Consider the following 25914-nt stretch of genomic DNA (forward strand, 5'->3'; position numbering starts at 1 on the left):
CCTATTTGTACATAGTTGTTTGCATGTTTTCTCCCCCTGAAGACTCTGAGCTCCTTGACAGCATAGACTTCCTTTTGCCTTTTTGGTATTCCTAGCACTTAGAACAGTGCCTAGTACATAGTAAGTGCCTAATAAATGCTAGTAAAACAACAATAAACAACAATCCAGTGAAGTAGAGAGAGCAGAGATAATGAGTAATTTTGCAGATGAGGAAACTGAGCCGGAGAGGTTATTACTGGCCCAAAGTGACATTTGTCCATTAGTGGCAGAGCTCGGATCAGCACTAAGATATCCTGACTCAGTTCTGGTGGTTTTTCACTACAATATTACCTTCTTTTGTTGTTTGATATCTACCAATTAAATAATAGTGACCTGGGAGATCCATGTAAGTCCTTTTCATAACTGTTTCAAACTGAAGAAATGGATGAAACATACCCTAGTTAATCTTTTTCACTATTTTTCTGCAAATATTATTATAATTAAATATTATTTTATATTATTATTTAACTAAATCTGAGTTCTATTGTTTCCATGTCCCTTTTTTCTAGAAAATAGATAAGAAAGGAATAGGTGAATATACTTCTGAAAACACACTATGCCATGTAGGTTTTTAAGTCAATGAATCATAATATACTTACAAAGTGTGAAAGCATCATTTTTATATACTACACATGAACTAGATGTTATTTTCACTTAAAACATGAACCCATCATTTCTGGAACTATTTAGAGTAATAATATACATCCAAATTCAATAAATCAAATTATACTCTCCAGTCAAGCATACCTCCACATCATGAGTCTGACAATATACTAATGAGACAGATGGACCTTGCCCCATTTCCTACAAGTCAAGAGATTTGTACTTCTTCATACTAGAAATAAGTCTTTACCAAAATCCCCAGACCTCTAGAAATTCACCTAAAGTTTAGTCAAAATATTTGCAGACTATCTAAGCAATTTCTCAGAACTATAGATCCTTATTTAACAAAAAATATTTATTGGACATTTAGTATGCTATTTCTAGGATCCATGTGGGATAAAAAGAAGCTAAGGCATAGTTCTTTCCCATATATATATATATATATGTGTGTGTGTGTGTGTGTGTTTATACACAATGCATGTATGCATATACATATTACATATATACATATGTGTGTATGTATGTATCACAATGTATGATTAAGTACATATATAACTGTAGTTCGGGCATATATAGTATAAAGTGCAATGTATTAAAAATGAGTCAACATATATTTTGGTCCCAGTTCTGCTACTGAATGAGAGGGAATGTGATATGGTGCAGAGAGCACTAGATTTGGAGACAGGAGAATCTGGATTTGAATTCCATTTTAGTAACTTACTAGTTTTGTAGCCATGGGCAACATACTTAACGTCTTTCAGTCTCAGTATCCTCATTTGTGAAATTGAGAATTAATAATAGTACCTACTGCACTGGGTGGTTGTGAAGACCAAATGAGATGCGTGTGAAGTACTTTGCAAGACCTAACACACTATAAAAATAGGAGCTATTATAAGACTTGGTACAAGTCATTTAAGCAATATGCTTCAGTTTCCTTGTTTGTAAAAAAAAAAAGTGGTTAGGACTAGATGATTTCTAGAATTATTTCCAGCTTTGAAATTCAACTAATCTATGCTGGGACTTAAGTTAGGATTTGGAAGCTTCATGAAGCTGTTCCTTATTTTTGTCTGAAAAAACTTTTGCCCTCATTAAATTTTGTATTGCACTTTAGATGCACATCTGAATTTCTGTCACACTTAGTTGTATATGTTTTTATATCCTCTATTAGCTTGCAAGGTCAGAAGATCATAGATTTATAGCTTGAATGGAACTTGGGTCATCTAGTCAATTAAAATAATATATATGAAACATCTACTATGTGCCAGGAAGTATGCTAAATCCAAATGGTTTATTTTACAAAGAAGGAAACTGAGGTCCAGAAAGGTTAAATAGCTTGTTTCTTTCTTTTCATTTGTATCCTTGCTCCCTAGAACACTGACTGGCACATAGTTGGTGCTTAATAAATGCTTGCTGGTTCATTGCCCCAGGTCATAGAGTTAGTAGTTCACCATTCCATTTGTTCTCCTCTGATACTGTTTTCCAATACCATCCCTAAAATATTCCTTCCCAATAGAACATAATGCTCTGGATGTATTCTGACCTATGCAGTGTATTGACACACTATTACCTTCCTTGTTTGGGACATCAAACTCTATCAATACAGCCTAAGATCATGTGAGCATTTTGACTGCCTAGCCATTAGTTCCTTGAGAACAGGAATTATATCCCTAGTACCCAGCATAGTGTCTTGCCCAAAGTAGATCCTTAATAAATGTTCCCTTAACTGAATCCCATTGCATTTGAGTAATATTCATGCTTATATCAATATTCCAATAGTTTATAAGATCAGAAATTTTCTGTGATTTCATAGGTAGAGGTTGTCCTATATCCAATAGTTCATGGCCTCTCCACATCTTAGAAGCTAATACTTCATGAGTTACTGAGTTGCTGGGTCAAAAATAAATAAATAAATAAACTGGTGTCCAGCTTCCTGATGATAGCCTTTTTAGAACAGCTAGGCTAGTAGACTACCCAGTTTACAGCCCTTTGCTGAGCCTGTACCCAAAGCTTTTCCAATGTGTTCTTAGGTCACAGATTTAAAGCTGAAAGTGACGTCCTAGGTCATCTAGTCCAATTCTCTTATTTTGCAGGGGAATAAGCAGAGGATCAGAGAAGGTAAGTGACTTCCTCAAGATAATACATATAGCAAATGCAGAGTTAAAGCCTGTGCTCCACTTGCATGGCCATTAAAAGCAAGAGTCACCTCCATGCTCATGTTGAGGCATTGGAATAGTATTTGAGTATAGATTAAGTTAAAAAGACATTGCATAAGTATAATTTTTTTCATATCAGTTTTTCTTAAAGTGGGGGGAAAGAGACAGTATAGCTATATTGTGTCTAGGTCATAGCTGCAACTGAAAAAAATTATGTACAACTCTTATGGCATTAACCACATATAACCTTACAATATCAGTTATATTTGCATTTTTGTATGTGTTAGGTTTCCCACCAGATTGTAAGATCTTTGATGAAAGAGGTCTTGCCTTACATGTCTTTGCATTATTCCTCCCTATGTGTCATGATGCCTTTTATATAGAAGACACTCAAAATTTTAGGAGCGAATGAACATAAAAGAGATGAGGTTTTACTTAGTTTGGTAAATTTTAATTGGACATTCTAAAATACATTTTTCATGAAATCCTAAATTTAAAAGTTACCTGCTAATGAATTTCAAAATCCTTTCTACAAAATCTCTGACATATGGTCATCTGTCCTCGATTTGCACGCCTTCAGCTTAATTGACTGTTGGACAGTACTGATTACTATAAAATTTACCCTGAAGTCGAGCAAGATCTTCCTCTCCGTGATTTCCTGTCATTAGTTCTAGTTCCATCCTCTAGAAAAATATTAGTCTAATTCTTCTTCCATATGATAGTTCCTCAAATATGTGAAAATAGCTGTCTTCCATGATTCTTCTCTTCTACACGCTAACTGGTGTACATATATGTTATAAAATTCCCAAGCAATACTAAAAATTGAAACCATATCATTCTATTTCTTATGACTCATTGCATTATAAGTGTTCTAACCTGTATGGCATAAAAATCTTCAGACAGCTGTGTTCCTTTCCTCTTATTTCAAACAATATAATTAAAATAGGATTCACTGAAATATAGACACTTCTACCATTTACACTGGAATGTTGGCACTATCCAAAATAACCCAGTCTGTAAATACAAGATTAGTATCTGTGAAGGAAAAGCTCTTATTCTATAAAACTGCATTCAAAAGAAAATCTCTACCTTTTTTTGCTGTAGAAGCTTTATTTGTAAGACCCGTAATTACCTTATTTCTGAGAGGATGTGAGAGCTGCAAATGTTAAAACAAAATCTACAGAAATATTTTTGGACTCCAAATTAAGCCAGAGAAGGATGATGTCTTTTTTTCCACTATTAGTTTACTATATAAATGAGAAGACATAAAATAGTTTTAGATTTAATTAAAGTAATTGACTGAATTGCATTTTGTAGTAGTGATTGTCATTAACATTCTTGACCCCACTGTCACAGGGATGTGCCAGAGATTTTTTCCAATGGATATTTATTATGAATATTATCATCAATAAGCACCATCAACATATTAAAATTAATTTTACCCTCTTTATGGAAGACTGAAGGCGCAACCAACTACTGAAAACCAGTGATTCTAAATCATTCTTTATCGATTCAACAAGGCTAGATCTAAAGTATAATTAACAGCAACTTTCTGTGTATGTATGTATGTATATATTTGAAATCTATTTTATATTACATTTAGCCCCAAACTAGTTGAATTTATTGTAACTAAATGCTGAGCCACCCATTAAATTAAATTGCATATAGTGAAATAGTAAACATTTATTTATATAATATCTATATTCTTGTTATCACATAACACAGCATTTCTCTGACTGCTATAAGAAGGAAAAAAAATTAATAAAAGAGGAGCAATTCTACATTTAAAAACGTGGTTCACAGGTGTTCTTAGCTTGGTTGCTTGCCCCCAGAACAAACAGTCAAGATGTGGAATTTAATACTCTAAATTGTATCAGTTGAGCACCTGTCCCAAAGGAGTGAAAACACCTTTTCATTACATTACCAACGTGTGAGAGAGGTCTTGGGCTGCGTAAAGTTACATCATATGCTATTAAATTATAGTAGTTGAGATAATGCAGCTCCTTCTCTCTAAGACTCTAAGTGTTTGAGATTGGGGGGAAAAGGAGAAAGAAAATATATAGATGACAGATCTGGAGAAGTGGGAAGGGGAGCTAGAACAAGTGTTCAGCTCCTCTTTAAAGTTACTTTGTAGCAGACTTACAGTGTGGCAGAACTCTGAGGTACCACCAGTGCGTCTGATGCCAAGTTCACATGACACAAAGTATAGGATTGGCAAATGTCTAATAAATGGGCTTGCTGTATAATTCAGGAACAAACTTGGGTTTTATACTCGATAATAGAAATAAAACTAAGGTAGATGAAAAAAAATTTTAAAAATTATCCACGTATCTGCACCTGTGTAAAGCTGGCCTCACAGATATCTCATATTCCCACAGCAGGTGGCACCTCACCAACAGTTACCTCTACAGCTTTTTTTCATTCCCTTTTCCTCTCTATCTCTTTGCTTCAAGCAGCATTTTTCTATTAGGAATAAGGCCTTCTGTCATGCTAAATAGAGTGTTCATTTAAAACTAAGCATTGACTTGGGATGTGCTAAGAAGGACAAACTTCTAGCTTTCTTAAAGCTACAACACACTTTTTGTGATCTATTAAGTTATAGGCTTCTTATCTCACTGAATAGTAATTTAATAATGCCCCCATATCTTTTCCCCATTATAGAAGCATAACAGTGACACTCTTATTCAAGTGTTGTCTCTCTATATGTGTATGCTGCATGTACATATACAGAGGATAAAGTCAGATTACACATATACCTATATGTGCACTCTTTATTATATCTGGATCTTTTATTTCATCAATGTTGGAAATTTGTGGCAAGGAAATTCATCTTGTGGAGATTGCTTTCACCAATGATGGGAGCAGTTCCCTGTGGCACTAAGACTTTAGGTGATTCAACTATAACACAAAGTAGGACTTGAAACCAAGTCTTTCTGATTACAAGGCCTGCTTTCCATATGCTATACAAGAAATACATGCATATATATATATGTGTGTGTATATATACACAACCAAACATGTATATACACATAGATATACATAGATATATGCACACATAGATGTGTATATATGCACATGCATGTACATATATAGAAATACATATTCTGGGCATATGTATTTATAGACTCACATATGATATTTGTAAAAAAAAAAAAAACTAGCCGGGCCTAGTCACTTTCCTGATCAACAACCTCAGCTGTTTTCCCATTACGTAAAGAAAACAGTAAATAATTCTTAGCATTCACACACACACACACACAACACACACACACACACACACACACACACACACACACACTGCTTCCTGATTCCTATTAGCACAGGTGGAATTCCCAGAAGGTGGATGGCTATTTCTTCCCTTGGAGTTCTAGGGGTAACCCTGAAGGAAATGGCTTCTTGAGTATTATAGTTCAGGAGTCTCCACTGTTGTGCTTTCCCTATTGGTTATCAGTGTATTAATTAGCCAAACTTGATTGGCTTTTAGAAATTGGTACTTACTAAGTTGTTAGAGTAAGAATATTTGGTGCAGGAGGCGGAGCCAAGATGGCGGTGTGAAAGCAGTGACTTGCTTGAGCTCTTCCCCAAACCCCTCCAAATACTCATAAAAAATGGTTCTAAACAAATTCTGAAGCAGCAGAACCCACAAAAAGACAGAGTGAAACAAATTTCCAGCCCAAGACAACCTGGATGATTGATCAGAAAGGTGTATCACAACGGGCTGGGAGCGCAGTGCAGCGTGGGCGTGCAGGCCGCAGCAAACCTGGAGCAGGCCTCAGAGGACTGAATCCCCGGCAGCTGTGGAGGTTTCCAGACTCTTCAATCCACCAATGCCAAAGACAACTTAGAAGGTCAGTGGGAAAAGTGTGTTTCTGTCGGTGGTCAGAGAGGAAGGAGGGGTCTCAGCTCCATTCCCCAAGAGCCTGGCCCTGGGGGATGCAGCTGCTTCCTGAGCTTCTGGCCCACAGACTGAGGGGGAATCCAGTGGCTGATCAGAGAGGGACTGCAGGGATCTCTTTGCCAGTGCTGAGGCAGGAATCTCTTGCTTTGCCCGTGTTGGATCTGGGTCACAGTTCTGGGCGGCAATGCTGGGGTGAGGAGGAGCTCTGGCGGGTGGAGCTTGTAGTGGCTGTGAGAGAACCCCTCCTCACAGTTATGGGACAGAAAGGAATACTTGTGGTCAGAGGCCAGGAAAGGAGTAAACACCTCGCCCCTTATCATACCACCTTGGAAGAACTGAAAATTTACAGGTCCCTACAAGTATCTCTGAAAACAGCTACACAAACCCCTGAAGCTTGGGACAGTACACTCTCCACATTGGAAGCAGACTCGTACCTTAACAAGGAGTTTAAAACTCAAGTAATTGGCTGGGATCATGAGCAAGCAGCGCAAAAAGAGTCAGACTATATTATCTTACTTTGGTGAAAAGAAGATCAAAATATACAACCAGAAGAAGACAACAAAGTCAAAGCTCCTACATCCAAAGCCTCCAAGAAAAATATGAATCAGTCCCAGGCCTTGGAAGAGCTCAAAAGGGATTTTGAGAAGCAAGTAAGAAGTAGAGGAAAAACTGGGAAGAGAAATGAGAGTGATGCAAGAAAATCATGAAAAACAAGTCAACAGCTTGCTAAAGGAGACCCAAAAAAATACTGAAGAAAATAACACCTTAAAAAACAGCCTAACCCAAATGGCAAAAGAGGTCCAAAAAGCCAATGAGGAGAAAAATGCCCTAAAAAGAAAAATTGGCCAAATGGAAAAGGAAGTCCAAAAGATTACTGAAGAAAATACTTCCTTAAAAATTAGAATAGAGCAATTGGAAGACAGTGACTTTATGAGAAATCAAGACACTGTAAAACAAATCCAAAAGAATGAAAAATTAGAAAACAATGTGAAATATCTCATTGGAAAAACAACTGACCTGGAAAATAGATCCAGGAGAGAGAATTTAAAAATTATTGGACTATCTGAAAGCCATGATCAAAAAAAGAGCCTAGACATCATCTTTCAAGAAATTATCAAGGAAAACTGCCCTGATATTTAGAACCAGAGGGCAAAATAGAAATTGAAAGAATCCACAGATCTCCTCCTGAAAGAGATCCCCAAAGGAAAACTCCTAGGAATATTGTAGCCAAATTCCAGAGTTCCCAGGTCAAGGAGAAAATATTACAAGCTGCCAGAAGGAAACAATTCAAGTACTGTGGAAACACAATCAGGATAACACAAGATTTAGCAGCTTCTACATTAAAGGACCGCAGGGCATGGAATATAATATTCCAGAGGGCAAAGGAGATAGGATTACAACCAAGAATCACCTACCCAGCAAAATTGAGTATAATCCTTCAGGGGAAAAAATGGTCATTCAGTGAAATAGAGGACTTTCAAGCATTCCTGATGAAAAGACCAGAGCTAAACAGAAAATTTGACTTTCAAATACAGGACTCCAGTGAACATGAGAGGTAAACAGGAAAGAGAAATCATAAGAGACTTATTAAGATTGAACTGTTTACATTCGTGTGGAAAGATGATATTTGTAACTCATGAGAACTTTGTCAGTATTAGGGTAGTTGAAGAAAAAAATTATATATATGTATATATAGATAGATAGGGGCACAGGGTGAGTTGAAGATTAAGGGGTCATATCTGGAGAATAAAATTAAGGATGAGAGAGGATGATACTCGGAGAAGAAAGGGAGAGGTAGAATGGGGTAAATTATCTCACAAAAAAAAAACAAAAAGAAAAGTCTCTCACAGTGGAGGGGAAACAGGGGAAGGTGAGAGGGAATGAGGGAATCTTATTCTCATAGGATTTGGCTTAAGGAGAGAATAACATACACATTCAATTGGGTATGGAAATCTGTCTTACCCTACAGGAAAATAGGGGGAGAAGGGGACAAGAGAGCAGGGGGATGATAGAGAGGAGGGCAGATTGGGAAAGAGGGTAATCAGAAGCAAATACTTCTGAGGAGGGACAGGGTCAAAAGAAAGAATAGAATAAATGGGAGGGCAGGATAGGATTAAGGGAAATAGAGTTAGTTTTTCACAACATGTCTACTAAGGAAGTGTTTTGCATAACTGCACATGTACAACCTATATTGAGTTGCTTGCCTTTTCAATGAGGGTGGGTGGGGAGGGAGGAAGGGAGAAAATTTGGAACTCAAAGTTTTAAAAACACATGTTTTAAAAAAAATGTTTTCACATGCAACTGGGAAATAAGAAATACAGGAAATGGGGTACAGAAGTCTATCCTGCTCTACAGGAAAATAGAAGGGGAAGGGGATAAGAGAAGGGAGGGGGGAGAGATAGAAGAGAAGGCAGACCAGGGGAAGGGGTATTCAGAATGCATGCCATCTTGGGGTGGGGGGAGGGGTGAGAAATTTGGAACTCAAAATCTTGTGGAAGTGAATATTGAAAACTAAAAATAAATAAATTTATATAAAATTTTAAAAAAAGAAAGAATATTTGGTGCAAAAGACCTCCCCAGATCAGGGGCCCACTTGCCCACAAGTTAATATAGAGGTCAGGTGGAAAGTGAGATCAATCTTAGAGAGTACATGTGGAAAAGTAGAATCCACAGATCCTACAAGTCATTCTCCTGAAAGTCCCCTTTTCTCCCTTGTGGAATCCTCATAAAATCCTGCTTAATTATGGAATAGTTTTGGGCTTCCTGGAGAGTCCTAAAAGTACCTTTCTCTGGTGTGTCTAGCTTTTCCTTAGCTTCCAGTGAAGATGTCACTGCCATTTTGGAGAATACAAATGAGAAATTTAAATCTTGCAATCCTTCAAAGTTCACAGGATAATCCTCTCTCTTATCAAGGAGGGGGATCTTTATCCTTATCCCCCCCACAAGTGATTCCCATTCAGGGACTTAGCTGCAGCTTGTCTCTCCTCTAGTCTGACCAGACATGTAAATTGCCGAGGTCAAAACTGACTTGCTACTTTATATCTATGACCCACAGGATATGACTGAGTCTTCAGTCAATCTGAATATACTTCCTGTGCTATGTCGTTTTAGTTCATCCAATGCACTCCTTCCAAATTGATTGTGGATTTTTGGGCATTTAATTGAAATGCCCTTGATTCATTCATTCGTTCAAGTTGTTATGAACTGATAAACCTACCAGAGATAAAATATTTTGCTAGTTATTTTACTGGCGGGGGAATGATTTCTTGATTCAGTCAACCTCCACCCTTCTTTCTATCCATCTATTTATCTATCTTAAAATCTCCATTTGATTTGCTATATACATTACTTATGTGTTTTGTTTTTGCCTTTACCTTTTTAAAAGATCTTATTAATCCCAGTGAGTTTGAGTATGATTGTAAATCATACATATATATTAATGCATACTTCAATATTTCATTTTTAATTTTATAGGCATGTGTACTCAAATGAAATAGATCATGACTCATATATAACATATTAGACATTCTTTGAGAATTATTACAGCCAAAAAATTCCTCAACCTACAGCTATTCTGGTTATGGATTTCTCTCAGAATAATTAGGCTGGTTATCATCATCATCATCAATGTCAACATCGTCAACAAAAACAACCAGCATTTATTAAGCACTTCCTGTGTGGCAGGCAGTGTTCCAAGCACTGGAGATAAAAATAAAGGCAAAAACATGATCTCTACCCTCAAGTAGCTCACATTCTAATGGGGGAGACAATATGCAAACTACTGTGAACATATAAGATATATACAGTATAAATAGGCAATATTCTCAAAGGGATGGGACTAGCAATGAGGGAGAGCAGGAAAATCATCCTACAAAATAATGAATTTATTCTGGGACTTAATAAAAGCCACGGAAGTAATGAGGGAGAGGCCCAGAGGACAGCATGGCATGGAAAGAGCCAATAAAAAGGCACAGAGTGAGATGATTAAGAGTTATGTTGGGGCACCTTGATCCTGGAATCAGGAAGATCTGAATTCAAATCCTACCTCAGACACTTAGCTATGTGATCTTAGGCAGGTTAGTTAACCTCAGTTTCCTTACATAAAAAAATGGGGATAACAACAGCACCAATAATAATATCAAATGGCTCGGGGTGGGGAGGGTGAGCCAAGACGGTGAAGTGAGCATTTCTTCTGAGCTCTCCTAAAATGACCCTCTAAACAACTTTTAAAAGGCACATCAAACTGAATTCTGAGTGGGATAACCAAAAGTCACTGTGAGTCATTTTCCAACACAGGACAGCTTGGAAGGATAGAAAGAAGTGTCTGCAGATACTAGGGTGGGGGTTGAAAGTAACACCAGTTATGAACACTGGAGGTAGCAGTGGCAGGGCCCAGTGCCCACGAATGGTAAGAAGACTGAACAAAGAGATTACCAGGAATGCTGGTGCTAAAACTAGACCTAGTACTGGGCACTATTTGGTGGCTCCTTTGCGTATTACAGAGTTCTGGGTCATACTTCCAGGCCAGAGAGTAGTAGATGTAATCTTGAAGGAGCAGGGGCCCTACTTGGGTAAGGACCAGAGCACAGACCAGGAAGATAGGGATTAGATCCAAGGATCTTTGGGAGAAGATCCTTGGAAGCACCAAAAAACACAGGCCCCAAGACCTAGCTGTGAAAGCTACAGAAACGCATAGAAGACTGAAACATAGGCTAGTCATACCTCCCAGAGGTGAACAGATCCCAACTCAATCATAACATCCAAAGTCAAGAAATAGGCTACAACAATAAGCAAATAACAAAAAAGAACCTGATGATAAAAGGCTACTATGGTGACAGGGAAACTCTAGCCACAAACTCAGAAGAAGGAAAAAAGGCAGATTGGACACAAGTCCAACAAGAATTCATAGAAAAGCTACCTTTCAGGGCTGCTGTGAGGATACAATGAGATAATAATTATAAAACATTTAGTACAGTGTGGGGCACATAGTAGGTGCTACATAAATGTTTTATCATCATCATTATTAGTGGGGAACAGATTCAAGGGCAGCATTTTTGCACTGTAGAGTACATGGAAGAAAATAAAATGTAAGCAGACTGGAATGTTTAAAAGGCACCAGGTTATGGAGGGCTTTAAAAGCCAAGCAGAGGATTTTATACTGGGGGGGAGGGGTTGGGTTACATTGTCAGATCTACACTTTGAGTAAACCATTTTAGCAGTTGAATGGAAGGTGCGAGGAAGTAGGAGCTTGAAGAAAGGGAGACTAACCAGCAAGTCATTGAAATAGTCCTAGCATGAAGTGATGAGCACCTGCCCCAAGTAGTGGCTTTGTGAATCATTCAGAAAGTAACAATGATAAGACTTGGCAACAGAGTGGATGTGAGGTGAGAGTGAGTAAGGATTGAGGATGCCATCTAGTCTGTGAGTTTGGGAAACTAGGAGACTATAGGTACCTTTAATTCTTACAGAGAAGTTCAGAAGGAGAGAGGGTTTTAGTGTAAATGTAATGAGATGTTTTGTACATTTGAAATATGCAGTGTATACAAGACATTCAATTTGAGGTGTCCAAAAGACAATTGGTGATATGAGACTTCAGAACCAGAGAGATATGAGATACGGACAAAGAAATTTGAGAACCATCTGCATGGAGAAATAAGTGAATTTACGGGGGCCAAGGAGATCACCAAAGAGATAATATAGATGAAGTAGAGATGAAACCAAGGAAACACCCTTGGGAAATATTCATGGTTAGTGGGTGTGACTTAGATCAAGATTCAGCCAAGGAAACTAGGAAGGCACAATCAAATAACATGGAGGAGAGAATCAGGAAAGAGCAGTACCATGGAAGCATGGAGAAGGAAAAAATCCAGGAGAAGAGATTTGGAAGGTGCAGCGAGATAAAAAAAGGATGAGGACTGGGAAAAGACCACTAAATCTGGCAATTAAGAGATCACTGTGGAAGATGCTAACAGCCCCACCAGTCTTCCTTAGTATGCAAAGAAAGCTTTCTTTGGAGACGGAGGGAAAAAAAGAGAGAGAGAGACAGAGACAGAGACAGACAGACACAGACACAGACACAGAGACACAGAGACACAGAGACAGAAAGACAGAGAGAGATGAGAGATAATTAGTAACTTTGGAAAGTTTGGATAGAGCAGTTTCAATTGAATTATGAGTCATCTTCTAGAGAATTAATAAAAGAGTTAAAGGAAATAGAAGTGTTTATTGTAAACAGCCTTGTCAAGGAATTTAACCACAAAAGGGAAAAGAGATATATTATGAAAGCTAGCAGGGATGAATAGATTAAGTGAGGGATTTTAAGGATAACATGGAAATGCTTCTAGGAAGCAGGAAAAAGGTCAGTAAGTATGTAGGAACAGATTGAAGATTAGTGAGAGAGTGGGAATGATAGAGGGGTCAATTTGCTAGAGAAATTGGGATAGAATGGAATGAAGGCAGCAAGCTTATATTCCAGTCTTTTGTAGTTTGACGGTTATTCCAGAAGGTCTTATGTTCTAGTGGCACCATGTAGGAACTTAGCATCATCTTTCAACCACTATGAGATATCAGAATAGGACTTTAGTGGAGAATTTTTATACATATCTGTGTTTATTCTTTTTATATAGCCAATAAGGATGCCATAGTGTTGGGAAGTCTAGAGGGGGCAGAGAGAAGACTCTTCGCTCAAAACATCAGCGTAGCACCATTCTTTTGTAATGTCCCATACTGACATGTTATGCAATCACAGCAACCCCATCAAAGTGACTGGAAATGAGGTAAGTTGGAACCAGTGAACCATTAAGCCAATCACTTCCTGGTAGCCATGCTGCAAATGAACCTATTGAAAGAAAAAGTTTCTAAATCTTTAAACCTGTTAAAGTGCAGAATGCTATACCATCTTCATTACTTTTACTCCCCCATTCAGATATATTACTTTCTTAGGAAAGACATTATCAATTAAATTCAATAAACATTTATTAAGTGCTTCTGTATACAGAGCAATATACTCCAGAAAATTGTCTGATCAGATCCATCTATTTCCCCTGCAATACAAAACTAGCACTTTCTTCTCCATAAGTGAATAGTATAAATCAAGGTGGTTTTATGTGTTCATTTTTCCGTTATTTCAAAAGTATTAACCAAAGAGTGAGCTCAATGATGTAACAAAATGATGCCAAAATCTCTCAGCCATTTCTTTTGCTGAACCATATGCTACCGCCCCTCCAGAGTCAGATTGATGGAAGGACAGAATGAAAGAGAAATTCTATAGCTATTCCATGCTTGTTGTTACCAAGTTGCAGGTCAACTAGAAGAATCAATCATAATTATTTTTGAGAATCTGCTACGCTCAAGGCACTGCACTGGTAAAAGCTACTCTACTGGTGCCCTTATGGATATATAGAAATGGTAACAAGTATAAATATCTTCATGGAGTGTAACTTTGTATAGAGGAGTAATGGGAGGTGGATTGGAAAAGAGTCTGGGAACTCTGAAGAGTTGAAATGATGAGACTTGAAAACCACGCTAAGGAATTCTCCCTTTTTCTTGTAAGCAATGAGAAGCCATTGCATATTTTAATCAGAAAAATGATGAGACTGAAGCAGTATTTAAGAATATAGAATATATGCATATACATACACATATATTTATGTGTGTATGTGTGTGTGTGTGTGTGTGTGTGTGTGTGTGTGTGTATAATGTATGTATGTGATAGATGATGGGGGTGGAAGGATGAAGCAGAGATTGGAGGGTAGGAGGCCATTCAGGAAGCTGAAATATTGTAATAGTCTAGATGTGAAATTGTAAGGGTGTGAATTTGGGCAAAAAGCAATAAATACTCTTCAAAACTTTTCATCTCATCAATGCTTTTGGAAATTTGCTACAGTGTTTTCATGAATTTGTGAAGATGACCAGGACACTTCACCCACCAAAGCAGTGGACAAGCTCTATATATCAAAAATGGGAAGAAAATTGGGTGCTTACAGACCACTCTGAAGGTCTAATGTTGGTGCTGATAATAGACTTCTTGCAACACATATAGTATAAGCCTTCATTGCTCCAAAGAGGAAAAAGAAATAAAAGGTAGAAATGAAAAAAGAAATAAAAACAAAATAAAAATTCAGGACATGACCAGGCCACTAGCTTAGAAGAAGGAGGATAAGAGATGAAGAATCAGACCCATAATCTGACATGAAAGAAGGAATCAAGGTGCTACTTGGACACTGACATAGCCTGTCAGAGTCAGGTTCTGCATGGAGCTACACAGAAAGAGAAAACAGAAGTCCTACACATGTCTGTACTTTTCCCACTACTCAGTCATGGGTTATGTAAGTTTGGCAAAAATTCTCTTCCCCATTAACAGGGTCTCAAATAGCCTCAGCTTCGTCTAAGGGTTGTAGACAAAACTGTCATTCTACATTTTCGTGCTCTGTTGGGGATATGATGCTCATTGACTCCATTTTGGAGTGAGGCCAGTACTTTTTATGGGACAAACCAATTTTCTAGTGAAAAGGGCCATACCTTATAACAATAGAAGGTCACATCCTTGATTAGTTATGTGGCCTATTGGGACTTCCTTCTGTGAGACTTTTGTTGTTGTTTTGTTTTGTTTCTGGGTACTTGGGGAATAAGGTTGGGGTAGAGGTAGAGAGGCATTTCATCATGACCAGAATCCAAATATGTAGTTGAACAGGTTACAATATACAATTACAATGTTGCCAAGGACAGCCCGAGCTGGCAGTTTCCTAATACATGTGAATTTATACATTCTTCACAACCTGATTCTCCCCAACTAGGACTCTACTGTTCATTCTCAAAGGGAAGTAACATAAATTCAATAATGTGTTGCTTGGACACTATGTAGCTTGTTCATATGCCGTCTTGTAGAGAAATGTGCTACTGTCTGGCCTCACTGATTCAATTCAATTCAGTAAACATTTAAGTGCTTACTATATTCAAGGAAGTGGAGATATAAAACTTTGAGTATACTAAAAACAATCCCTGCCCTCAATGACCTTATATTCTAATATGGAGGAGGAGGAGAAGAATACAACATTTGCACAGATAAGTAACATAAAAAAGACACAAAGTACACTCAATATGCCAGCAAATTTGGAAAACTAAACAGTAGTTATTTGAATTGGAAAAGACCGATTTACATCCCAATTCTAAAGAATGGCAATGTCAAAAAAATGTCAAATTACCAAACAGTTGTGCTCATTTCACATGCCAGCAAAATTATGTTTAAGATTATGCAAGCTAGGCTTCAGTAAAATGTGAACTGCAAATTACCAGAAGAGAAGGCTGTTTTTTTGAAGAGGCAGAGGAACTAGAGACCAAATTGCCAACATTCGCTGGATTATGGGGAAAGTAAAGGAGTTTTAAAAAATCTACTTCTGCTTCACTGACTACACTAAAGTTTTTGCCTGTGTGGATCACAATAAAATGTGTCAGGACTCCAATTTCAGGAATGATTGAAGGCAAAAGGAAAAGGGCACAACAGAGAATGAGATAGAAACAACAAACATGAACTTGGATAGACTTCAAGAAATAGTGGAGAATAGAAAGACTTGGCATGCTATGGTCTGTGGGGCATGAAGAATCACATATGACTGAACAATAACAAAAACAACAGATATAAAGTAAATACAAAATCTAATAATAAGAACCACTGTTGAGCCCAAAGGAGTGGAGTAGTTCAGCCCACTCTATCTCCACTAATGTGCCCATCTACTCTTGATACACACCCACACTCCAGACTCCATTCAGGAATGATACTAATAACATTTTTATAGTTTCTTAAAATTTTAAGTGTGCTTTACACATGTCTGATCCTAATAATCTGATCTAACCTGAGAGATAGGTCTTATCATTATCCCCACTTTAGAGATAAAGACAATGAGGCACAGAGATATTAAGTGACATGCTTATGGTTATAAAGCTAGTAAGTATCTGAGGCAGAAATTGAATTCAGGTCTTTTCTGCATCCTATGCACTATTCCACTTAACTCTCTAGCTACAATACTTGGGAAGTGCCCTGTGCAAAACTGCTTAATTGCTTAGGTTTAGGCTCTTGCCTATGGACATGTGTATAAGTAGAAAGATATTTAATGTACAATATAAACCAGATATAAGTCAGGTATTTATTTCACAAATACACAAAACAAGTCAAACTCAAAAATTTACAAAATCATATTGACAGACTTGAAACAATTTAGTAACAACTTTTATCTACTGTTATATATTCTTGGGAGGATAAGACTTCAACATCATAACATGAAACAGTTTAGGGTACTCTGGAATAACCATTGCTACATTTCATTTCTAATCAGAATTGTCCAAACAACTCTAGACTTTCTGGAGAGACAGGGCAGGGCTTGGGTTCATTCTTGTCTATGATTATCTTCTCCAATTCAGAAACACTTCTTTCATCAGGCAGCTCCTACTGATGGATCTAGGATCTTCAACCTCTCAAATTCATGAGATGTGCCTAAGACAGTGCATGTTTCTCTATGGATTGCTGCTCTATCACCTACAGTTAGACCAAGGAACACAAAACAGAAGATAGATGTAGACATGTAAGCTGAAGCTCATCCACTGAGTCTTGGTCTCTAGCTGTCATATGGTTCGGATAGAGAAAGGGTGGCCAGTGCCCATCCCTACCTTTTGTTCACACATTCACTACCCTTCCAATAAGAGGCTCAGAAGATAAACACATACTGTGCAGCCAAGAAGAGAAAGAGAAATGACAGGAAGCAGGTCGCTCTTTTTCAAAGGTCCACTGAGTCATCAGCTGGTTTTATTCAGTGGTCAATGAAGAGATTGCTTCATCACCCTCAAATGCCCTTCAGTGCTGAGTTACAAGTGGACTATTGTAATCAACTGGGGACTTCCAGGTACCCAAAATAACCAAGCACTGACCTAGTACATGTTGTTGGTCAGCATTAGGCAGAGAGGTTCTGAAAATGCTCTGGATAATCCCCAGCTACACTGCATATTTATAAGACAAATATAATTTTTCAGGTGAGCACTAAGACCTAGAGAGGTAAAAGAAAAAACAAAAGAAAAGAAAACTTCATGTAAGACAAGAATCCTTAATCCTTTTTGTATTATAGATTCTTCTGGAAGGCTGGTGAAACCTATGGACCCCTTTTCAGAAAAAAAAATGTTGTTTTCTATATTCATAATAGATGGAAATGCTAACTTTCAATTAGAGGTTAGTGAAAATAAGATGTGATTTTTCCCTAAGCCAAGTTCACAGACTCCCCCACCCCATTAAGAAGCCTTGTTGTGAAGAAGTGTTGGCACCTGAGCTGAGCCTAGAATTGAGTTAAAGGTCCCAAATGTTGTAGGTGATAGGCAGAGCATTACAGTTGTCTACTAGCATAATTTGGATTAGCTTACTGATTTACCTTAAAGGATTATTTCTTACTATATAAATATTGCCATCTTGCTTCTACAAGGTATATGCCTGGGCTGATTCCCAATGACCCTTTGGGACTGTTTCCTGAATACATTAACTTCTTATGCTAAGTAATCCTTGACATATTTATGACCCCTCATTCTAGACTTGTGCAAATTTGTTAACTTTCAATACAGGGGTTCAGCTTCAGGCACACTAGACTCAAATGAAAAACTCTACAGCTCTGGGCTGGCTCTCATGTCAGATTGACAGCTCTTGAAAGTGGGAAAATATAGTCAACAAATACCTTGAGCCCCATTGACTTGGTAAGCTTTTCCACAGTATCCTGTCTTCAAGGTAAGTAATTCAAGAGTAATGACTCATTTAGCCACACATTCTCCCCAAGATATCCACAGGTTCTGAGCCTCATAGATCTAAGTGCCACTTTCAGCCCACTTCTGGAAGCTACCAAGTAAGCAAGAGTGAGCATGCTCTGTACAATTTACATTTGATCCAGTGACCTAGAGGTGAATTGTAGGTGAATTAATTACAATCCTGTGTCAAGTGTAAAGTAAGTAACAAACTTTTCTATTTCATTCTGAAATACAGTGGAAACCCTTAGGGGAGTCTACTGATTATACCACTGAGGTTTGTGTGAACCAACTAGGGTAAATAATTAGACTATATTTTTAATTAATATAGCCATGCCTTCTAGCACAACTATATTTAAGATTATTAAAGTATAGGAGATGATAAAAAAAAAACACATTCACTACTAATGGAACTGGTAAGAACAATGACAGCTTTTTCAGATTTACAAGAATGTTCCGCAAATTTGGTATTTCTAAACCAAAAGTCTCTTGTCATCTCCAAAGGAAGTTTTCACTTCAGCAAATGCTTTTGGTTGTGCCAATGTGAAAGTCTGACTTTACCAGAAAAAATAAACACAGTCCAAATTGAAGTCAGGTGCCATGCATTTTGAGTTGGCAAAACTGCAAAACTTCAAAAAAAAATGATGTGAACTTTATGGGTAAGATGACAATTAACAAAGATTTCATAATGGGCAAGGTTTCATTTGTTTCATTAAGCTTCATAAAAATATAGGCTCATGCAACAGCCAGTTCAATTAAAATATGAATTTTTCATTATTTTTGAAATATATTTTACCTACTTTTAAATGATGGAAGTGCTACATGTTTTACCAACCCAAGAATTTTTCACACCTCCCTAATTCAAACCAGCTTTTCTTTTATGATTTAGTCAAACAGGGTATTATTCATATTTGCTAGTTCTTCCAAAAATTTTAATGATATATTAAACTAGCTACCATATATGTATTAAGTATTTCCTAAATTATATTCCTTTACTTTTAGAACTTCAAGTTACAGTAAATTCACAGTAATTAGCTCATACAAACCCTGGGGGAGATTATCATGGTTTGTGTTTCTTTTTTTAGCCCATATCATTTTGGTGCTAAGTACATAATAGAATATTGATGAATACATGTTGGTTGATTTTATTTTCATTCTATTAAATAACTTTCTGCACATCTACAAAAGGGGATAAAGTAATAATTGATGCTCATAATGAGGACCCCAAGACACTGTAAAATGCTAAAGAACCTTATGAATAATAAAAGAAAAATTAAATGATATTCCATAATTTTAGCATTAAATGCAATTTACTTTCTTGCACATCATGGGCAATTAAATGTAATATATATATATATGTATGTATGTGTATATATATATATGTTGTGTGTATATATATATATATATATATATATATAATTTATAAATCAATGAATTCTTCTTTTAAACATGTTAAGCTACAGAAGTAAAACATTTTAGACCTATCAAGGACTTTATCATCAGGTGCATCTATTCCCTCCCCACCAAGATGAGAAAATTGAGGTTCATGGAGGTCTAATGAATACTGGTAGTCTCTCTTTTCCTCATCATAGGATCATAGATTTAGAGTCTGAAGGGACCTTAGCAGACACTGAGTCCAACTCATTCATTTTAAAAATGAAGTGACATAGAGAAATTAAGTGACTTGACCAAGGTCAAAAAGTAAATATCTGAGGTGGGATTTGAACTCAGATCTTCCTGACTCCACTTCTAATGCCCACTGTTTTCACTAATAGAATAAGTTAATAATAATGAATATCATTTAGAACTTAGTTAAGACTTTCAATATGTTAGATAATCCTCTATGGGATATGTGAGTCTACAGAGAGGATTCACGTGGGATGAGAAGGCATTGAGGTGTTATTATTTAAGTCAGAGGAGAGATACTAATAGTATGAAATCACAACTCTATCAAGGTATCAAAGAAAATGTTTAGATCTTTAATCACACCCTAGTACAATGTCTGGAACATGGTTAGAATTTAATAAATTATCTATTTTTCTTTATATCTGTCTGTCTATCTATCTATCTATATATCTATCTATCTATGTATCTATCTCTACTTACCATCTATGTATCCTCTAAGATATTTTGTATTCTCTTTTCTTATTCTCCTTATCTTTCCCATTGACCAGTATGACATCATTTATAAAACTGACGAACAGGTTTTCTATTCCATCATCATTGTCATCATAATCATTATCATCACTCATGGAAATATTAATCAATGGATCCAAAACTGATCTCTGTGGAAGCTTACTTAATAATGACCAACAATAATCATCATCCAAACATCTGTTCACCTAAACATTATTTTTTCTTCTTAGCAGATGATCCCATCACATAAGATCAACTCAAAGGTCTTGCCAAAAATCAAACTTTGTTTCACTTGTTTCCTCCTTTTAGACTAAAAGACTTTTCAAGCTATCATAATCATAACCAATAGGGAAAAATCATGTTGGTTGGAATTGGATGAACTCTTTAAGGCCTTAAGTAAATTTAATTAATAACCTCCCCTAGAATATTAATCAGTACCCTAGTGGCTAGAAGGATGATAACTCCAAGAAACCATTGAACCTCTTCACTACTCACTGATAGATCTATTAAGAACAACTCACTGGTTCTAAATAGTTCTGAAAAAGCCAGCACTTTGTAATGGGTATGTTCAATATATTTTTTAAATTGTGCATTCATCTCTATGACTTAAAACTAAGCAGAGAAGTAACTGTTTTAATTAATAACCAAGCTCAAAAATTACTTTGGAAAGATACTTAAGAAACAATCTGTCCATGCCATTCATTACTGTCAGAGCTATATATAATAGGGTGAAGTGACAGAGCTTTATTCCCAGAGGATGGCATTTAGAGGATGCAGACATCACTTACAGCCCTTCAGTAGTATAGAAACAACTAGTTAAACACTAAAATAGGTAGCATCCGGGTAGCAATCTTCCTACAACAGGCTCCTGTTACCTACATGACCTAGCTGAGTTTTTTTGTCAACCTGACACACTCCCTCTCCCTTTACTTCTCCTCCCCCTCAACCTAAGTAGCCTTATGGTGTTGAGAAGCAGCATAGTATAGTAGATAGAGTGCTGGACTTTGAAGTCAGGAAGACTTGGATTCAAATCCCACTTGTGCCACTTACTAGCTGTATGACCTTAAACTAGTTGTTTAACTTTTTTAAACCTCAGGGGTTTTTTGCCTGTAAAATGAAGGAGTTGGACCTGATTACCTTCTTTAAATCATTAATCCTATGATCCTACCCCACAGCGTCAGGGGGAGGCTAAAATAAACATTGTATTTAAAGTGCTTTTTAGAGCTTAAAGTACTGTGTAAGTGCCCACTATTCATATTATTGTTAGGCCTATGTTCAGAGCTGTCCATCTTAGCTGAACCTTCTATTGAATGTATGGACACTGACTCCAAAAGCTCAGAGTCACCTCCAAATCAGGATGAAGGCACATAGGCTTCAGAGGAAGACTTTAGCAGAGACAATATAGTATAGAAAAGTAAAGGTATGGGGCAGCTAGGTGGTGCAGTGGATAGAGAACTGGCCCTGAAGTCAGGAGAACCTGTGTTAAATCCAGCCTCAGACCAAACACTTGACACTTACTAGCTGTGTGACCCTGGGCAAGTCACTTAACCCCAATCACCTAAAAAGAAAAAAAAAAGGAAAAGGAAATGTATTCTTTCCAAAGGTCAACTTTGGGTGTGTGTGAATGTGTGTATACACACATATATATACTTCACACATATATGCATATATTGTTATAATATAAATACACACATACACAAAATATATAGTGCAATTTTAAGCTTCGGTGGCTTAAATATCAGGAATTTACCCCGATACACTGTGTGTATAGATATATACACACAAATACACACTCATACATATACATAGACACATATATACACAGATAAATAGTGTATATATGGATAGTATATACATACACATATAAAACATATATGCATATATCTAAATGTATAGATATATATGCATGTGTTCTTATGATTATAATCTGTCAATTCTTCAGTGAAGGATAGCATAGGAAGGTTTTCTTTTCCTTAAACATGGAAAACATATATAGTATGTCTTCATATGATATCCTGAATTTCACTTTCAAAAAGTTTAACCTCTAAGATGTTTTTTCTCCTTTTATTTCAAGCAGTATAAATTTTCCTTTTTGTAAAGAACATGCATATTATTGAACAAAAAAATCAGAGGCAAATAAAGCAGGGGGGGTATTCAAGGAGAATGCAAAAACTATATGTCTATAAAATGTTTCCTATTAGTAAAAATATTTACTCTTGCCTCCAACAAAAGATCACTAATTTTCCAAAGTAGAATTTCATATCTTTTTTTTTAACCTCTGTTATACAGAAATGCTTTGAAAGATACCTTGTACACAATGACCAGTCTGCTCCCTAAAAGAATAACTAATCCTCAAGATCTTAGTAAAAGCCAGGGCCTGTTACAAAAAGCAATTCCTTTTTTGGTTCATATTTCAAACACACCCTTTTGTATAAAAAACAGGTCCCCTCTTTTTTCCTTATAGGGACACCTGCACTTACTCTCTCACAGAAGCAGCATTCAACCACCTAAGCTGCTGTTTAAGAGCACTGAACCTAGGAAAACATTTCACGTCCCATTTCCCTTTTCTGAAGGCAGATCTCTGTGAGTACAAAAGTACTGTAGAGCTAGAAAAGAAAGAAGATTTGCTGGCCTAATAGAAGTAAACAGGCTCTGAATGACAAAGGTGAGTCCTTACCTTCATACCCCTACTCCCAAAGGGAATTTGATACAAATAAACAAATAAGAGAAGATAAAGGCAAACTAGGCATCTTTTTTCACTTTTGAAGCATTTTTAAAAGGATCTCAAACTTTCTGCAAAAATAATCAAAGGAAAAGAAATTTTAAAAGAAAATGGAAAAATCAAAACCTGTTCCCTACCATTGCTAACTCTCCCTGAAAATAATTCTGGGAAAATTATTCTCTCCCACTTTCTTATCCTAACTTTTCATAGAAGCTGTCATAGAAAGGGGTCATTGCTCTTCCTTAGCCATATAAATTTCCATTTGGAGGTGCCATTGTCCTGGACTGTTCTTTCTTTTGTTCTCTGGAAGTGTACATAGTCTTTGGTTCTGGTTATTTTAAACAGTTTATGTCTATCATAGATCACAGAATGAATGAATTCCTGTGAATTTTTTCATTGATTAAGTGAAAGGAAGAAAGGCTTTAGTTTAGAAAGAGAAAAATATATTTGTGCAACAATAAATCTTTTATTATAACCCTCTGGTTGTTTTTAAGGAATTAAGTAATCACTTTGAAAAAAAATATCCCACTGGGCTATTATCAGATCTGTGCTACTCATGGAAAGATCTTGAGTTATAGGTAAAAAAGTATCCTGGTCTTCTTTGCTTCCTCCTCACCAGCCCCTGCTTTTTGGTGTTATTTTTCAAACCCTCAGGGAAATGTGGCTTTTATAGTAACTGAGAGTATTTACCTGTGTCTTCACTTCCAAATCACCATCAGCCCAGAGCAGAGACCCTTATATTTACTCTAACACCTGCAGAAAGAAACAAGAAACAACAGGAATCAGAGTTAACATTAATCTTTCCAGTGGTCTTTCATTACTTTGCCAATAAGACGATCTTCTTCACACCACACTTCGATATATTTGACATCTGTCATAAAACTCAGGTCAGGCATATCTGTCTTGTGTTAAAATCAGTCATTCTATAGAGACCCTTACCCTGCTGTTAGGGTCCTGCCAGATATAATTATTGACGTATTGTCAACACATCCAGCCTACCATATTAATAGGAGCCATAAATTACCAGTCCTGTTTCCCTTGTTCCTAGCAAAGAAATAAGGTAACACTTAACAGGACCAGAAAAAGAAATAGAGATGTTAAAAACCAAAGTGGCAGCTGTAGCCAAAATGATTGACTTAAAACTAAAATCTCCCTTTTAATATCTTTGGAAGGTTAGTCATCATGTCAACACACAAGTGTTTCCAACTGTGGAGACCCTCACATTCTTATCAAACTTTGCTTACATGAATCTTGTGTTCCTGTTGAGCTTATGGCCCAGGGGAAAGAGCATGGAGCTGCAATGTGCCAACCTGGAGTTCCTTTAGAGGCTCATGACTCACTCTCCATTGAGGTATCTTTCTGACTGTCAAGAGGATGTTCACAGATGCCTTTCAACATAAGCCATTGCAAAGGGAAAATAGTTTTAAGTGATCATAACTATTTCCTAGAGAGGAGCTTTAAAAAAAGGAATAGCTCTGTTTCTCAAAACACTGCCATTTGGGGAGGGGAGTACTCCAACTTTCCTCACAATGGCTGTTACAATCAAAGAAGTTACATCTTCCCCTCCCCCCTTTTCACAAACTGCATGCTATCTATATACTAGTGCTGTATCCATGGGGAGAGGCTATGCACATATATATCTATCATTATACTAGTCTTCTCTTTCCATTCAAGCAGGGAAAGTGTGGGCACATCTACAAAAAAAAAAGATTCTGAAATATTGTTGACATTTTTTCAGCCACCTTGTTTTTTCCCCATATGTTTGCAAATGTCTCCTTTCGGAAATATTTGCCATACAAGTTACATTTTAGTAGTTAAGATTGCATCAAATAAAATATTTGCTGAAATAAATGTATTGTTCAGAAAGTCTTTCTGGAAGCTATCACAACTACTCATGCAGTCCAAGAAGTTTCATGGACAGAAAGGAAGCACAGTTTGGGGGACTCCAAATGAATGAGCTCAGTAATGAAATGCCAGAGCTAAAGTGCAACTTCCAGGGTGACCCAGATCATCAGAAAAGTCCTGGCAATAACTCGCTTGTTCACTCACTCGGTTATAAGGAACAGACTTAAGCAAAGCCTAGAAGTGTCAACAGTTGAGTTTCTTGGTGTTTGAGGAGGAGGGTGGGGGAAGGGCAGGGTAGAGATAAAGTGCTCAGAATGTTGAACAAAGGGTAGGGAACCTGGTGTGTCAGGTTGACCTTGGCTAAGTCCTACCTAACATTCAGTTCTTTATTACCTACCTGATAGCTTTGTTTGCACACACACACACACACACACACACACACACACACACACACACACACACACACACACAATCTTCTTGTTGCCAGTATAGATCAGAAATAGATTGTGTTAGCTGGTGAAACTGAGTAATATGTAGAAAAAAAAAGCCTCTTGTAACCCAGGAAAACATTTCTTACTTTACCTTTGGAATGTAGCATTCTAAAACTGAAGCTTAAAACATCTTTGTTGGCAGTATTCTTGTAATTAGGAATGAAGATTTCTTTGGAAGAGATGATGTAGCAATATCTAGAATGGAAGATTAACTATACTAGAGGCAGAGGAAATGGCCTATTTGTCCTTGCCCAA

At 36.9% G+C, this 25914-nt stretch overlaps 1 long non-coding RNA gene across 2 annotated transcripts in view; it reads right to left on the reverse strand.

The window, feature by feature from the left end:
- Positions 1–25914, reverse strand: part of LOC110192801 (uncharacterized) — an 85481-nt gene that overhangs the window by 38515 nt on the left and 21052 nt on the right. For both annotated transcript variants that reach the window (XR_002320255.2, XR_002320253.2), the window contains one exon: positions 24014–24076. This is a non-coding gene — a long non-coding RNA (uncharacterized LOC110192801). The remainder of the gene's footprint in view (positions 1–24013; positions 24077–25914) is intronic.

This window comes from Phascolarctos cinereus, unplaced genomic scaffold (assembly GCF_003287225.1).
Source record: "Phascolarctos cinereus isolate Bilbo 61053 unplaced genomic scaffold, phaCin_HiC Scaffold_3;HRSCAF=262, whole genome shotgun sequence".
Lineage (NCBI taxonomy): Eukaryota > Metazoa > Chordata > Mammalia > Diprotodontia > Phascolarctidae > Phascolarctos > Phascolarctos cinereus.